At 40.7% G+C, this 8,650-nt stretch overlaps 1 non-coding gene across 1 annotated transcript; it reads right to left on the minus strand.

Moving 5' to 3' along the window:
• Positions 1-607: 607 nt before the first annotated feature.
• On the minus strand, positions 608-714 carry LOC148874577 (small nucleolar RNA R71). Its single transcript, XR_016106199.1, has one exon. It is a non-coding gene; the product is annotated as a small nucleolar RNA R71 (small nucleolar RNA).
• Between the last annotated feature and the right edge of the window lie 7,936 nt (positions 715-8,650).

Raw genomic sequence — 8,650 nt, forward strand, 5'->3', positions numbered from 1 at the left:
TTCATGATAGGATGTAGGTTTTGTATTCCAATAATTCACTTTACATTTTCAGTGTGATAGGATTAGTTATTTATTTTCTTTTGTGAATATTGGCATTTTTATTGCTTTGACTTTAACAGTTTATGACAAGCAGACCTGAACTGGAAGAGATCCTTTACGACCCGGAGATTGAACGGACTCTTCGTGTCCGTTTGAGAGCTGCTAAGCAAGTCAGACAAGAAGCACAAGAAATGGCTAAACAAAGAACTATGATGGATTATGCCAAGCCCACCCTCACCGGGACTGTCTCCAGCATTATCAGGCCAACTATTGCTGCCAATAACTTCGAAAATAAACCGGCCATAATCCAAATGATACAAAATACGATTCAGTTTTGTGGTATGGCCCATGAGGATCCGAATGCCCATATTGCTAACTTCTTGGAAATCTGTGAAACCTTCAAACACAATGGAGTAAGTGATGATGCCATCCGGCTGAGGTTATTCCCATTTTCTTTGAAGGATAAAGCCAAAGCTTGGTTGAACTCATTACCGGCAGGATCTATAGCCACATGGGACGAAATGGCCAGCCGTTTTCTCTCTAAATATTTTCCCCTTCTAAAAATGCTAAAATGAGGAATGACATCACTACTTTTTTCTAGCAAGAAGGGGAATCTTTATATGAGTCATGGGAACGATACAAGGAGCTGTTAAGGAGAGTTCCTCACCATGGCCTCCCCATTTGGCTGCAAGTGCAGGCTTTCTATAATGGTCTTACTGACTCAAATAAGACCATATTAGATGTTGCAGCCGGAGGATCCATAAATAATAAAACTCCTGAGGTTGCCCATGCACTTATTGAGGAAATGGCAGCCAACAACTATCAATGGCATTCGGAAAGAACTCAAACTAGGAAGCAGCAAGGCTTGCATAATGTTGACACTTATACAGCACTATCTGCACAAATAGGAGCACTCAGTAAAAAAATAGATGAAATGCAGATAGCTGCCATGCATGTGCAGCCTCTTAATTGTGAATTGTGTGGGGGAGGCCACATCAGTACAGACTGCCAAGTTGGCAATCAGTTCAGACCATCTACTGAACAAGTTGACTATGTCAGCAATTCGTCAAGACAGCAGGGTTACCAGAGTCACCATACTTTTCATCCAGGATGGAGGGGACATTCAAACTAGTCCTGGCCAAATCAACATATTTCCAAGCCGTTCCACCAGACTTATCATCAGCCTGAACCAAAATCCAATTTGGAGGAACTGATGACAAAATTTATAGCAGGTGCAGAAACTAGGTTCCAGAACCAGGAAGCCTCAATCAAAAACCTGGAAAACCAAGTGGGGCAATTGGCACAATTAATCTCTTCCAGACTGCCGGGAACTCTTCCAAGCAACACTAAAGTGAATCCACGAGAGCAGGTGCAAGCTATTACCTTAAGAAGTGGAAAAGAGTTGCCTGAGGTAGAAAAGAAGAATTGGGCTGAACCCAAGGCAGAAACAAGCCTTGGAACCAGACAACAGAAGACGGAACAACCAGAAGCACAACAAGGGATGCACCAACAACCGCAAGTTCCATTCCCTAACAGGCTGAAGCAACAAAAATTGGAGAAGGAATTTGGTAAGTTTCTTGAAATTTTTAAAAGTTTACATATTAATATTCCTTTTGCTGATGCTTTAGCCCAGATGCCACACTATGCAAGGTTTTTGAAGGAATTATTGGCAAACAAAAGGAAACTGGGAGATGTGGCTACAGTTGCATTAAATGAGGAATGTTCTGCTATCCTTCTGAACAAGCTGCCTCAGAAACTCAAAGATCCAGGGAGTTTCACTATTCCTTGTACCATTGGTAGTTTAAAAATTGAAAAAGCTTTATGTGACCTGGGAGCTAGCATCAATTTAATGCCATATTCTATCTTCAAGAAATTGGGGTTGAATGAACCCCAACCCACTAGAGTGGCATTACAATTGGCTGATAGATCCATTAGACATCCTAGGGGGATCATAGAAGATGTGTCACAGATTTCCAAGAAGTTAGCAATATGGGCATTCGGATCCTCATGGGCCATACCACAAAACTGAACCGTATTTTGTATCATTTGGATTATGGCCGGTTTAATTTCGAAGTTATTGGCAGCAATAGTTGGCCTGATAATGCTGGAGACAGTCCCGGTGAGGGTGGGCTTGGCATAATCCATCATAGTTCTTTGTTCAGCCATTTCTTGTGCTTCTTGTCTGACTTGCTTAGCAGCTCTCAAACGGACACGGAGAGTCCGTTCAATCTCCGGGTCGTAAAGGATCTCTTTCAGTTCAGTTCTCAAACGCACCCCATTGATTCGATTGTGTAGGAAGTCTTTGGAGAGGAGGACATGAATGATGAACTGGAATACAAGGCACATTCAAACAGGGAAGAGGAGTTCGATTCATCCTATGATACTCCGGAACCGGAACAAGAGGTAAGTACTTTTGATATTCCATCAAAAATTTCTCACACAAAATTGATGCCTTCCATTTTGTAGGCTCTGGAGTTGGAACTGAAGACCCTACCTGATCATTTGAAATATGCATACTTGGGTGAAAAAGAGACACTGCCCGTGATCATTGCAAAAGGGTTGACTGAGGAGCAAGAGGAGAGGCTCATCAAAGTCCTAAAGGACCATAAGGCGGCGATTGGTTGGACCCTAGCCGACATAAAGGGGGTCAGCCCCTCAATTTGCATGCATAGGATCCTTTTGGAAGATGGTGCCAAACTAGTTAGAGAACCACAAAGAAAACTCAACCCGGTAATGAAAGAAGTGCTTAAATTGTTAGATGAAGGGATAATTTATCCAATTTCAAACAGTAAATGGGTAAGTCCTATTCATGTTATACCTAAGAAAACTGTGATTACTGTAGTAAAAAATCAAAATAATGAACTAATTCCCATGAGGGTACAAGGTGACTGGGAAATGGTAATAGATTTTCGAAAACTTAACCTAGCCACTCGAAAGGACCATTTTCCCCTACCCTTCATCAATCAGATGCTAGAGTGATTAGCAGGTAAGGCTTTTTCCTGTTTTCTCGATGGGTTCTCAGGATATTATCAGATTGTTATTGCGCAGGAGGGCCAAGAGAAAACAACATTCACTTGCCCATTCGGCACCTTTGCCTATAGACGAATGCCCTTTGGTTTGTGTAACGCTCCGAGCACTTTTCAAAGATGCATGATGAGTATATTTTCTGCTTTTATTGAAAAATGCATTGAAGTGTTCATGGATAATTTTATTGTTTATGGTGATTCGTTTGATGACTGTCTAAATAGTTTTAGTAAAATTCTAAATATGTGTGTGGAAACAAATCTTGTCTTAAACTATGAAAAATGTCATTTTATGGTGAAGGAAGGCATTGTGTTGGGACATGTAATTTCAGCTAGAGGAATAGAGGTCGACAATGCCAAAATTGATTTGATTGTGAGCTTACCCTACCCTACAAATGATAGGGAGGTTCGTTCTTTTCTTGGACATGCAGGCTTTTATCGCATGTTCATCAAAGATTTTTCAAAAATTGCCTTGCCATTGTCCAATTTGCTGCAAAAGGATGTGCCTTTCGATTTTGGTGATGAGTGCAACAAAGCATTTGACAAACTTAAGAATTTATTAACAATTGCACCCATTATTCAACCACCTGATTGGAACTTGCCCTTCGAGATCATGACTGATGCAAGTAACTATGCAGTAGGGGCTGTTCTAGGTCAACGAATAGATGGGAAGAGCCATGTCATTTACTATGCTTCCAAAATGTTGAATGCTGCCCAAAGCAACTACACAACTACTGAAAAGGAGCTACTAGCTATTGTGTTTGCTTTAGACAAATTTACATAATATTTGCTTTGCTCTAAAGTACTTGTATTTTCTGACCATGCAACTTTGAAATACCTAGTAGCGAAGAAGGAGTCAAAACCGAGGCTGATAAGGTGGATACTCTTGCTCCAAGAGTTTGATTTAGAGATCAAGGATCGAAACGGAGCTGAAAACTCGGTGGTGGATCACCTAAGTAGGTTGGTGAAAGTTGAGGACTCCTCACCCATCTGTGAGTTGTTTCCTAATGAGCAGTTGTTTCACATGAGAGGTATGGTTCCATGGTATGTTGATATTGTGAACTACTTGGTCACCGGATTCTTGCCTAATGACCTTAGCAATTCCATGAAAAACAAAATCAATTATGAGGCAAAATATTATGTATGGGATGGACCCTATCTATGGAAATTTTGTTCTGATAAAATGATTAGGAGGTGTATCCCTGAGGAAGAGCAGATGTCGATTCTAATTTTTTGTCATAATTATGCTTGTGGTGGCCATTTTGGGCCAAGGAGGATTGCTCGAAAAGTCTTGGATAGTGGGCTGTATTGGGCAACCCTATTTTGATATGCATATTTGTTTTGTAAAAATTGTGAAAGATGTCAACAAACAGGTACACTATCTCGTAGGAATGAGATGCCCCAAACCCCATTCTTATATGTGAAATATTTGATGTTTGGGGTATTGATTTCATGGGATCCTTTCCTCCCTCTTGTGGTTTTTCTTATATACTTTTGGCAGTTGACTAGTGATTCTAAATGTGTTGTAGGATTTATCAAGTCTAACATCTTCAATAGGTTTGGCATTCCTCGAGCCATCATAAGTGATCAAGGGACCCACTTTTGCAACAAAACCGTCGAAGCCTTGTTGAGAAGGTATGGGGTGCATCACCGAATTGCCACTGCCTATCACCCGTAGACTAACGGGCAAGCTGAAATTTCCAATAGAGAGGTAAAATCCATCTTGGGAAAGACGGTGAATCTGGGAAGGAAGGATTGGAGCTTACGTCTAGATGATGCTCTCTGGGCATATCGAACAGCTTACAAGACCCCAATAGGTATGTCCCCTTACAGGTTAATTTTTCGCAAATCTTGCCACTTGTCAGTCGAAATTGAACATAGGGCCTATTGGGCAATCAAGCGATGCAACATGAATATGGAAGAAGCAGGGAAGGAAAGGAAGCTCCAGTTGCAAGAGCTGGAAGAGTTGAGGTTAGAGGCATATGAAAATTCAAGAATCTACAAAGAAAAGACCAAATTATTCCATGACAATGTACTCTTAATAAAAGAATTTAAAATTGGACAAAAGGTCTTATTGTACAATTTTCGACTCCAACTCATGCCAGGTAAGATGCGTTCCAGGTGGATGGGTCCATTTATTGTGACTAATGTATTTCCTTATGGTGTAGTAGATATCAAAAGTCTCAACACAGGTAAGATCTTCAAGGTGAATGGGCATCGATTGAAGTTGTTCCACGAGGATGCAAGTGTCTCCTCTACGGTAGACATCTCGTTGGACATTCATCGGTATTCATTGGATTAAAGGAGCAGAGGAGAACGTCGAGCATAATAACGTTAAACAATTGCGCTTGTGGGAGCCAACCCATTGTGTTTAGTTAGTTTCGTTATTTTATTTGGTTTTGATTTTTGTGTTTAGCAGGCACCCAACAAGATGAACAGGGAAGTACCCCCAAATCCTTCTACTTCATGCATAATCACATACATTGGGGACAATGTATAAGTTAAGTGTGGGGGGATTAGGGAAACCTGATGGAAATTTGCGATAACCCTAGCATGCTTCGATCATCACTTCTTAACCTTACCTTTTAAAATTTCTGCTCCCTGGAAGCTTATCCTTGAACGATTTCAACTTATCAAGAATCATGTGCCTAGGCTGAATAGATATGATAGGATGCAAGTATGACTAACTGAATCTCTCTTGGCTGCATATGGTACCTCATTATTTTAATCGATCAATAGGCAAGATGCATAAGGGTTTGATTGATTTTCACATAATTATCTATCAAACATGGTAAGTTTATTCTAGAACTTGCTGTGTTAGGCATATTGAGACCACGATCAATAAATTCATGGATCAGGCGGCGAGACCCTGTGATTTTTATCAAAAAAAAAACAAAAAAAGAGGGTGGGAAATATTTCGTGATTAATGTGAGATGGAGCATAAAATGCACTCACATCTAGAAGCGAAGGGAAAATGTGAGATGGAGCATAAAATGCACTCACATTTAGAAGCGAAAGGAAAGGGTGAGATGGAGAATAAAATGCACTCACCCTAGAACTCCAACCCCATTCTCAACTTCAGATCCTTGAAATTCAAACTAAGTGGTGGAGATGTGATGCATAGCAAGCTTATGGCAATAACACACCTTGTTTTGATCTAAGAAACAAGAAAGATAATTGAATTTGGCAAAATTGGTTTGTTAAAGCAATGGGTACTTGTGTTAGACAGTTTTGTATGCCCTTAGCTTCAATCAGAATGATGTACTTTATGAGTTTATTGTAAATGAATAAAAGTGCATATTTGATTCATGTTCCCTTGGTATGTTTCTGTGTAATACCCTTAAACTGGACACTTAATGAGACTCGTGTTAGTTTAGAATGTTCATAGCCAGTGGGTCGGTCTAGGGAGATCTATCCTGACAAGGCTGACACTGTGGTGCCACCAAGTTGGTTGGGGTGGCCTGTCTCAGCTACCAGGGTCAGACCCTAGGCACATATAGTGTAGGATTAATTGAATCTTTGAATTGGACCAGATTTTCAGTATTGCCCTGGACCTTGGAGAATGATGGGCAAAACTGGAAAGTTACACCCGGCCCCTAGACTCGATTATGATACTGCAGTAAGTGTCAGATTGGGCTGTCTTTGATATACCATTCAATGAGATCCTTAGCGGGGGTCAAAACCTAGGTATGTTGGGACTGTTTGAAAATTCATCTGAGAGGGTGATCATAGTGACAGGATCAGCCCCTTTGTTAGACAAAGGTAATGATCGGGGATGCACTCTCACTGATGGAAACCAAGAATGCCGGCAGCCGATTTCAATCGTTGAGATTTGTTTTTGCAAAATAGATATTATATGAGATATAAAAGTATATATACTATGGTTTCTAAAATGTTTGCAAAAGGTTTTAATTCCCGGGATCCATATAAGTAGAGAGTGCAACACTGTTCCTTGCAGCCGAGGGAGAGATCATCTCTTGTCGGGCAGTGTATGATCATTGGCTGAGAGGTTAAGTGTAAGACCATTGAGGATAATACCTGATGGGCTAATCTTGCATCTGCCCACAGTCCCTGGGTGTTACAAGGTGGCTTGGCCCAAGGACCACTTAGGGTAAGTGTTGGGCCCATAGAACCCATTCGATGGGTTTTAGGGGGTGCACTGTCCTTAACAGTGTATTTGGCTAGGCCTTGTAACAAAGGCTGGGCAGAACCCATGTGGCTTATGTGTAGATCAATGCTTGGGTCCCACGCCATACAAGGAAGCCCTACTGGGCAGCAGTTAGGAAGGTTAAGTGAGCACATAAGCTTAATGGGCCTAAAGTCCATTTCGAACTGGGCTATTTATTTAGTTAATTAAAGGGGTGAATTCTGAGATGGATTAGCAGATAGGAATGGGTCTTGACCCTATCCACCCAGAGAGTCCAGATCTGAATGTGATTCAGATCTAGAAACCTCCTAATGAGATTAGGAAAAAGCTAATCTAATCTGCAGATAAGATAAGGGTTTATCCTTATCACCTGAAGAGAAGGCTGATCCAAATATGATTTGGATAAGCAGCTCCTAATGGGATTAGGAGCTGATCCTTTAGATTAACAAAAGAAGGAGGGGGTGGCAGCCTAGAAGTGACATCCAATCAGTTTTTCCTTCTGTGCTAAAATCACAAGAAGAGAGAATTCTGCACCCTGCGAATACTCTCTTGCCGCCTCCCTGTTCTTGCCACCCTATTTGGCTGTTTGATCTCCAGCTGTGGGAGAAGTCAAGATTCGATCTTGACATCAGTTCTTTGAGTAAGAATTGATAGGAAGCTGTGCTCACGTGCCATCCTGCTGTTTCTTGCGAAGGACAGAGTTCTTGGAGAAGAACACTGTTGATTCTGCTCCATCCTGCACTGCGCCATCTTCAGTGGGAGCAGTCTTTGGATCCTTCATTGGGTGTGAACACCTTCGTTGGGGGATATTATTTCTCCGTATCAGGTATAATCCTCCCCTACTCCTTTTGGTTCAGATCTGGTTCAGTTTAAGGTTCAAGAATGATCATTGAAAATATGATTTTCTAAATAGGGAATGCGATTCCCAGTTGAAGGGAGAGAAAAATTTTTGAAATTCGCCCCCTAATTCTGCAATCTTCGGGCGTCCATACAATGGATCTCTCATCCTTTCAGTGGTTCAGAGCCATGGTTCAAATCTTGAACCATTTTGTTTCAGATCTGAACCTGCGCAAATGGGCAAAAGGTGTTCTACCCGATTTGCGTAGATATGGGTTTTGGGAAATCTGTTCCCAAAATTAATGGGCAAATAATCTGAAATTAATTTTACTTAAATCTGATTATTATTTAGAACTGTTCTTTATGATTTTTTTGATTTATGGGTTGTTCGTACAAGAAGAGATCGAATTCTTGGTTTGCGCAGGGAACCTGCAAGATTTGCAGTTTTTTGATTTATTCATTACATTTGGTCTGTAAATAATTTTTTTTTTTTATTTTTAGACACAATGTATTAGGTATTCGATCTAATGTAATTATTAATAGAAATAGGATTTCTATTTATTTTATTTTGGATCGAAGATGGTGGCACAGAAAAGGAGATTTC

The sequence above is a fragment of the Nelumbo lutea genome, chromosome 1 (genome assembly GCF_056320005.1).
Source record: "Nelumbo lutea isolate HS-2025 chromosome 1, American lotus-T2T, whole genome shotgun sequence".
NCBI classification, from domain to species: Eukaryota; Viridiplantae; Streptophyta; class Magnoliopsida; order Proteales; family Nelumbonaceae; genus Nelumbo; species Nelumbo lutea.